Genomic DNA, 9230 nt, shown 5'->3' with positions numbered 1-9230 from the left:
GTTCTTGAATCTTCAGGTTTTTTTTTTTCAGTTTCTAGACAAATTTCCTCATAGCATCCTGATAAAAGTGAACAAACACTTAAAAGTGTTCAAATGTGTTAATGGCACTACTTTTCCAGTAGTCACTGTGTGGGAATAAAAACGTTGTTTTTGCAGAGTCACATTGTTTAAAGGTAAGGATTGTGGTACTGAGATATGCTCGCAGTGATAAGAAAACTTAACAGGCGACCTTGTAAAATGCAGGCAACCAGACTCCTTAGAACAATTAAGTGAAGATCATGGTGTCAAGTCAGATAAGTGAAGAAACACTACCACTTCAAACAGTAAAGAAGTCAAAAGAAATTTGAAATTTTACAGGCCGGCAACTGAAGGCCATGTATTGTCTGTGAAGCATCAGCTAGGTTGTGAACCTGGATTACCTGCTCAGTGGGGAAGCAGGGGAGGGTCCTGTCATCAAAAAGTATATAAACAGTGTTTTGGAGCTAGTAGGGGTGCTCTCCAGCTTGTGGGGTGCCCGCCATTGCAATCACAAATAAATTACTACTTCACTGAGATCCTCGCCTGAGCCTAAGTTATTGGCTACAGAGTGTTTCTCACAATTTGGGGGCTCATCTGGGATCCAGTCACCTGCTGAGGAGCCCCACTGCCGCAACAGCAGGAAGGCATGCCCTGCTGATTTCAGCAGCCCTGTGCATCAGTGGTGACGGTTCTGTGGAGAGCTCGCAGAGGGCCTGAGACTGATTAAAGAGGGAGGATCCATGAAGTAGTGGGGAAAGGAAGAAGGTAGGCACTCCAGGTTTTAAGAATTGATCTGGTAACTCTGTGCACAGACCAAGGTAAGAAATACTAAGTATTGCCTTGGGGGTTGGGTGATGTGTGATTGAGATGTACTTCTGTACGAAGCGAGTGTGGAGTCCTGATTCGCGGTACCATAGCTCCATGAGAGGCATGGCCAGAGACAGATGGAGCATGAGATAAGGAAGAGAAAGGAAGAGTCTTGGGAAATTTTGTGTACGGTAAGCCCTTGCACAGGGAAGTGCTTGGCAGTACACGCCCATTTTCCAGAATCGGAACATTAGTGTGTGGTACCCTGAAGGAAGGAAACTTCTGTAGCAGCACACTGACAAGGGCTAGGAAAAATGGGAAATATGAGTTCCAGGGGACAGGGAGATATCCCTGGGGGAGTGCCTACCAACAGTTCTTCCTGAAGAATGATAAGAAATTGGAAAAATAATCTCAAAATTAGTGGAGATGATTAAAATGGTTAAATATTGTGTATCAGTCTGGACAAAAGAACCAATTAAGGAAACAGCAGTATTTTGGCCAAAATATGGGTCTGATGAAAATTTAGGCTTTTAAATTTATATGTAAACAATAAGATTCCTTTTTTGGAGAAGGAACCAAGTTACGCTCCCTATAATCCTAATATTGCACTGGTGGCAGCAGCAGTTGCTCCAGGGAGACAGGGACTGCAATTAACACTGTCCCTAGAGAAGAGCATACTCTAAGCTCTGGTAAGAATTAGAACAAGGTAGAGAGATTGAGAATTTTGCCTTCCCTGATACTAACAGTACTAACACTAACTGTGTATCCTCTTAGGTGAACTCCGTCCTCTCCTTACTAGCAGAGAGGTGTTAGGGATTTTAAGAAGGAGATGATGTTTTTAATTGAGGACTCCATCAGGCTAGCTGAACAATTAGACCAGTTCCTAGGGCCTAACTTATACTCTTGGGGGGAATTATGTCTATAAGTATGTTCTTTATAGGGAAAGAAATGGGAATGATCAGGAGGAGAGCTGCTATACAAGAATGGGAAAGAGCTCATCCTCCAGGACCAGGGGTAATACCAGCATGGCAGAAATACTCACCTGCCAATCCTGGCTGGAATCATAATAGTGTGCAACACAGAAATCATATGAGGACTTGGGGTCAGAATGAGAAAATAATCAGGGATTAATCCTGAGGACCTGGTATCCCAAGGGCTCTTGAAAGTTCATTTTGTGATTAAAGCCTGGCAAGATACACAGAAAATGCTCCAGAAGGTGGGAGGATGTAGTGAACAGTCATAGGGGGGCCCCCCTGTGGGAGGCCCTGAAGGTGTGTGTCAGGAGGGGAGATGAGAAGGAAAAGCAGAGAGTGAAACTAATGGTATTGACAGTGCAGTGGGTAGTGAGGCAGAGGGTTGGAGAAAGAGGAAGAAAATCTTTAGGGTGTTGTATATGGAGTGGTAATTCGTGTAGAGAAAATGGTTGATATTAATAAAGAAGGTGGAGACTTGGGAGTATGGCCATGGGGGTTGGAAAGCCCCGTGGTTGAGATAACATTAGACTCCTAGAGACTGCTCGCCAGGTGCTGAGCAATCCCACTGCAACCTTGTCATTTTTAGTTGCAGAGTCCCACACCTTGACATCAGTTTGGTTCCATGTTTCAGGATCATAAACTGTCCGATTGTTAGTAAAGAGAATAAGCTGTAAGGTTATCAGGATAGTCTTTGTTCCTAAGGACGTATGATTCCGCATAATGCACAACTGCTTACCAGCAAGGGGCAGCTGTGTGCACGGGTCCTCTTCTCTCAGCTTGAGCTTCTTCCCAGCTCTGGTGCGCCCATTTCCAGCGACTTTCTGTATGAGCTTCTCTGGGCAGTTTGCTGAGTTTGCCAAACCTATCTTCATGAGGCAATCAATGTGCCTGTTCCTGTCCTGGTCTCCATTCCGCTAGCCTGTTCCTTTTCATTCCTTCTTTCTGCTTCTCTATTGATGATATAACTTCATCACATTGTGTTGCCTTCTTTTATCTTGAGGGCAGGCTCCCCTCATACCCTTCTCTCCACAGCAGTTCTTTTCAAAACAACTTTTCATTGGTCAAACAACTTTGCAAATAACAGCAACAGTAAACACCCAGAAACTTCCATGCCTAAATGACTGGAGAACAAGCAACCAGCTGAAGAACCAGAAACTGGAGACTGCATGGAGTCTCCTGAGTCACCCTTCTTTGTTCTCTCTAAACTCTTTCACATTCATGATGGCCTCATCGTTAAGAGTCTAATGTTATCTCAACCACGGGGCTTTCTGACCCCCATGGCCACACTCTCAAATCTCCCCCTTCTTTATTAATATCAACCATTTTCTCGACACGAATTACCACTCCATATATAACACTCATATGCTAATCACTTAACTATTATATCTCAAACAGTAGGAACACCTACTCAAAGGCAGAAGACAACTATTTTGCTAGGCATTTCCACAAAAACCCTGTGTATTATTTTAAGGATGGTGTTTCTACTCATAATCCATTTTTCAGTTATGAGTAAAATCACTGGTTTTCTGAGAACTCTTTAGGAGGATAAGAATCAAGAGATACTTAAGTGAATATCATCGAAATAAGTACTTTATAGAGAAATGGCTATTTAAGTAAGCTAACTTTCATTTTTCAGCAAGTGTCTTCACTGCACAGCTGGCATCAGATTTTGTTTCATTTAGAGTTAAGTGCTAAAAGTCAGTTTAGTTTTGGTGACAAGAAGTTTGTGTACTTGTTCTTAAGTAATAAAAATACAACTTATGTGATTTTAACCACTTTTAGACACCACGTTCATATGTAGAAAGCCTTGAAATTAAAGCATTTATCTTCAGCAACGCAACTGTTTGCCAAGTTGCCTATTTTATCTGGTTGCTTAACTTGAAATTTGAGCAGTTTTAGAAATACGAGTTGGCACTTGTGATTTTCCATTTGATGTTTTTCTTCTGGTACACTCTCTCTCTGGCCCCATGAATTGTTGCAGTGCACCTTGTGCAGTTTGTAGGCTGAAGAAACTCTTCATATGCAAAGGCAGCGGTTTGTTACCCTAATTAAAGTTTTAACAGTCTAATCAGAGTTATTATTAGTCCAGGAATAATTATTGCAAGTAAAGAAAGAGTATTGTTGGAGGAAAAAATCTGTCATTAATAACTAGTTAAAATTGTTCTTCACATGCACCCTAGTCCTTACTCTTCCCTGCAGTTATGTTCACCTGGCTGTTAGTTTTCTGACTCCTAAGGTCAACAGAGGCAACCTCCCTCAGCAAGGAGTGGGGAGTGAGTTACAGCCAGCCAGCTTTTCCAAGGAGGACGATGGCAGTTGTCTTAATTTACAATCCACTTGGGACTATTCTTATTTTCTAATGTGTGCTTACACCTTACTTTCTTCGTATGTCTGGAATGCCCCATAAAAGCTGAATTTCCTGTATGTAAAATATACTGTATATATGTGTTGGATGCTTATTCTTTGTTCTCTCTTCACGTGTTTTACCCACCTCCTGAATTTACATACTCTTAATGAACAGTAATCAATCACCTGTATTCATGAGTTGAATGTAGGTAGGACCTCTCTTACCTTCCTGTTCCCACACTTTCAAGTTCTTTGCTGTTATCCTGTGCATGAACTACTCTGCACTATGTTGTTATTTAGGGTAATAAATAGTTAATCTGTATAGAATAAACTACTTGTCATTGCTTTCTACTGGTCACAGAAATATCTCAATTACTGTAACCACAGGTCTTACACTACACAATTGCACAAAGCTAAGCTAAAACTGAACCAAGGTGAGCAAAAGTTTTGTGGTTTAATGCAGCTGGCAGCTAAACACCACACAGGTGTTAACTCATCCTCCCTCCTCCATCTCTGGGGTGGAGGAGAGAAACAGGAAAATGAAGTGTGTGGGTTGAGATAAAGACAGTTTATTAAGACAGGAAAATAATAATGATAATAGTACTACTACTAATAACATGTACAAAACAAGAGATGCATAATGCAAGTGCTCACCACCCGCTGATCGATGCCCAGCCTATCCCTGAGCAGCCGGCCCCCCACCCCAGCTAGCCACCCCTCTATATTGTTTAGCATGACACGAGATGGTATGGAATACCCCTTTGGCCAGTATTGAGTATGGAGTTATGTATCTACCAACCTGGAGAGACTACAGGAGCTGGAGAGGTTGCAGAGGTTGGAGTGGCTGCAGGGGCTGCAGTGGTCACTGGGTCCATCGAAGAGGTTGGAGTGTCTGTAGGAGTTGAAGTGGCCATTGTGCCTGTCACAGGACTTGGAGCAGCTGCAGTTTCTGTCACTAGGTTTATAGTAGCATTGATTACAGCTTGATAGGCATAGGACAGACCCCAGCACGCTACAGTGATTTGTGTCTCTTTGGAACTGCCAGTCATGACGCCCCTTTTTCAAGCGTTCTACCATTTTTTTTTAGGATTTTGCAGTTGTTCGGGGTGAATTTCCAAAACACTGAAGGTGCCCACTGCTCTAGAAACCTGCCCCTATCCTCCCACACTCCCTGCCACTCATGATTATCCTGCCTTAGGACAGATCTCTGAATGGCATTCCTAAGTAGTTGTTTAACCTTAAACAAAACCTGAAGTGCATTTAAGACATGTAACAATAACACCATTCTTGTCTGAACATGCCAAGGATATTCAACATCTTAGAGAACTATCCTAACTAGCTTTGGAGGATAAGAGGGGGGCGAAGGAGAAAGGGAGAGTGAACAAGTAGGAAAAAATATCTCCCCGTCCCCTCCACAGATTGGCTTCCTGAAGAAAAAGGCAATAGGAGTAACTGTTAATAGTTTCTGAGATATGGTTTCCAAAGTACTGAGTTGATGACAGTGCTGAGTACAAATACCAGGTTAGTCTCATGACCACAAATTTCATCATATCATAAGCCAGTGTTACACTGCACAGTACCATAATGATCTTAAACCAGGGCCCAGAAAGGATAAACAGCATGGTAGGGAGCACATACAGTAAGTAATGTGCTATATAACTTAATTTGGAAAACAGGCACAGCAGACCTGAGATTAAAGCAATCAACATTGTGACTATCAACAATTAAGAAGGTCTAATACTTATACCAATTTTAGTTTAACACACTCTGGTCAGATCTGTCATTATCTCAGCCCTTTGTGCCTCACATTGGGCGCCAAAAGGACTGTTGTGGTTTAACCCAGTCGGCAGCTAAGCACCACACAGCTGTTTGCTCACCCTCCCCTCTCCCTCTCTGGGATGGGGGAGAGAAATGGGAAAATGAAGCCTATGGGTTGAAATAGGGACAGTTTATTAAGACAGGATAATAATAATAATAAGAAGAAAAAGAACAATAATAATAATAATGTGTACAAACAAGTGATGCACAATGCAATTGCTCACCACCTGCTGACCGATGCCCAGCCTATCCCCAAGCAGCTGGTCCCCCCACCCCAGCTAGCCACCCCTCTATATTGTTTAGCATGACCCCAGATGGTATGGAATACCCCTTTGGCCAGTTTGGGTCAGCTGTCCTGGGTCTGTCCCCTCCCAGCTCCCGCTGCACCCCCAGACTGCCCGCTGGCAGGACAGAGCAAGAAGCTGAAAAGTCCTTGGCTTGGTGTAAGCACTGCTCCACTGGGGTGCTTTTCCCCACCTGCCTGGAGATGGTTGAAAAGAAAGGGCCTATAATTAGAGAGATTGATTTTAGTTTTGGTACTACTTGTGTCAAAACAGTGAAGAAAGGGAAAAACAAACAAAACTACCTCAGCTGTATTAAGTGTGCCAAGATAGTTGTGATTCACAGAAACTGGCTGTCACAATCAGTAAGATTGTGAAGTAGGTATGTTTTTTCAGTGCTGGGCAGCACAGGGGGTAGTCCCACCAAAGTCATGCACCCCTAACACGGCAAGTTGCGTTGGTTATATGCAGTAAAGATTTACATATGTGGTTTACATATGAGGTTTCACAGTATGCCTATACATATTCATAATCTGTCCCCACTTAGTATTAAAATTAGCTCCAAGAAGTCATTTGCATAAACTCCTCCCCTCTGCGCTTGTGCAGTGCCTTCTGGTGGTGGGTGCTGATGGTCGTGAGCATGAAGTAAGATGTCTTCATCAGGGTTGAACTTTTCACCTTGTCTCCTTGTGCATGCTCTCTGAGCCCTTGGTCACAATTGGGGCCATAAGGTTGGTTTGGTCCAGTTCTCTGGATCTGAGGGGCTCCTGTTATCTCGAGGCCTTGCATGTTTGACATCCTTTTTTAAGAACAGTCCTCCTTATCTCTGAGCCCTTGGTCACACTCTGGAACCATATGGTTGGTTTGATCTGGTTCTTGGGGCCCCAGGGGCTCCTGTTATCTGGAGGCCTAAGCACAGCACAGGCACGTCGCAAATGTAGCACATATTAAACAATGAGTCTTGCCTACATATTCATTTTTAATCTGTCGCTCTGTAATTTCTAATCCCATGTTTCAGTTGCATTATCTGATGTAAGATAGAGGAGGTAGTAAAAGTACCTTTTCCCTCAAATTCTTCTGGGAGGCCACAGTTCAATTATTTTTGCATCCTCTTGTTCAACCTTTGGTTTACTTGACCTCTCTGTTCTGATCGCTCCTTTCTGCTCATTTAATCTGGACACACCAGGAGCTTTTTGAAAAGAAAGTTTTCATTTGTCAGTGTATTTATTCTTGTAGAGCCTCTTTGGAGATTCATTGAGAGGGATCTCAATTTTAGGGGAAATCCTGAGTATTTTATTTTATATTTTTTGTATCTCATTATAAAAACGCTAAGCACTTTTGAAGGTCTTGGTTGTGCTTTTGATACAAAGTTAATTGTATGCACTCTTAATACACGGTGAGAGACAAGTTATACTTTAATGTTTATGGAAGAGATGCGGATACTGTCTGAAGAAACTAGTAGTAAAGCAGTTTTTGCAATCTGTTCAGCTTGGTGGTCATAATGGGCGATTATAATAAAAGATAAACTTCTTTATGGGATTTAGAGCTCTAAGTAAATGTGCTGTTGAGGATTGGGTCAGTTAAATTAGTAAAGTGGGTATTAAAGTTCCTGTTTTGCTTATGGGCCAGTAAGAAACTGCATGCCTGCCAACCTCCTTGACTCATCCTCAGAATTAGCATAAAGCAGGTCATTCATAGGTTAACTTGCTGCCCAAAGTTTTGAGGCTAAGGATGGGATGACTGATTAGAGATTATACTGGAGTTTTGCAGTGTAAATGGAGGGTTGCCATCAATCAGAAATAACAAGTTCATCTGTCTATGGTTCTAGAAGGAAACAGTGTCTGTGTGTACCTGAGTGTGCTTTGGATGGGGTTGGCTGTTATAATGTACTTCAGAGTATGGAATGGTGAAAATGCTTTGTTTTATCAGTGGTTTCCTCAGCAGTTTTCTTCCATTCAAGTTTTCTCCTGTTCATTTTCTTTTTTGGGCAGAGGATTTCAAAGCCTACAAACATCATCCTCTGTCCTACACTTGTGAATTGTTAAAAGCTTTGAGGGTTCAACTTTGGACCACTTTTTCTACTGCTATGTCCTCAGCCTGAGTTCTGATTTTGCTATAAAGATGTAAATGTTACTGACAGTGGTTTCAGAGTCAGACATTTTAGAAGTGCTTTTGAGCTGCAATAAGCATTAAGACTTCCAATGTTGTACAGCTCATGATGGTTTTGTTAAGGTTAAGGATTCTCTATGCCAGGTATCCAAACTTGCTGTAGTTAAGTTGCATTGATGCCACTGTGACTTTCTAACTCTGACTATACTATACAGCTATCACTATAAGCATCTACTTTTTTTTTTTTTTTTTTTTTTTTTTTTTTTTTTGGGGGGGTGGGGAGGGGCAGATTTTTCCATGTTTTTATTAAAAACAAAAATACAAACTGACAAGGAAATTAAAAAGAAATCTAACCCCCCAAATCTGTGCAGTACACCTCTTTACCCAGGTAAGATAATTTTATTGTATTTATACAAGACTCTTAGAGTTCCTTGACATTCTGGTTTTGTGGGTGCATGGACAAGAGGAAGACATTTTCAAAGGATGTAAGTTTTGACCCTTTAGTAGAAGCAACTGAGTTTTGAAGCAATTTATCTTTCAATGTATCCTAAATTATGTCCCTTTTCATACTAATATAAAGCATCTGATTAACTCTGCTGTACAGCAATCCTTTGCTTTTATATCTTGTGTAAATCTCATCTCATGAATGCTTTATATGAGGCACTCATTTCTGACATGCTTCTTGAAGGTCTCTAGATACAGCCTTTGGAAGAATGTCAATTTATAATTAATGCTTAAATGTTGAAAATCTCTAAGCTGTAACTTGTAACAGAATGAGGCACGTGAAACAAAAGTAATACACATTAGAATGAGGCAAATGACTACATTTAGATTAGCTTTCAAATTTGAGAGTATAGCCATAATTGTGAACTATTAC

This window comes from Aythya fuligula, chromosome 15 (genome assembly GCF_009819795.1).
Source record: "Aythya fuligula isolate bAytFul2 chromosome 15, bAytFul2.pri, whole genome shotgun sequence".
Taxonomy (NCBI): Eukaryota; Metazoa; Chordata; class Aves; order Anseriformes; family Anatidae; genus Aythya; species Aythya fuligula.
This window is presented reverse-complemented; position numbering follows the sequence as displayed.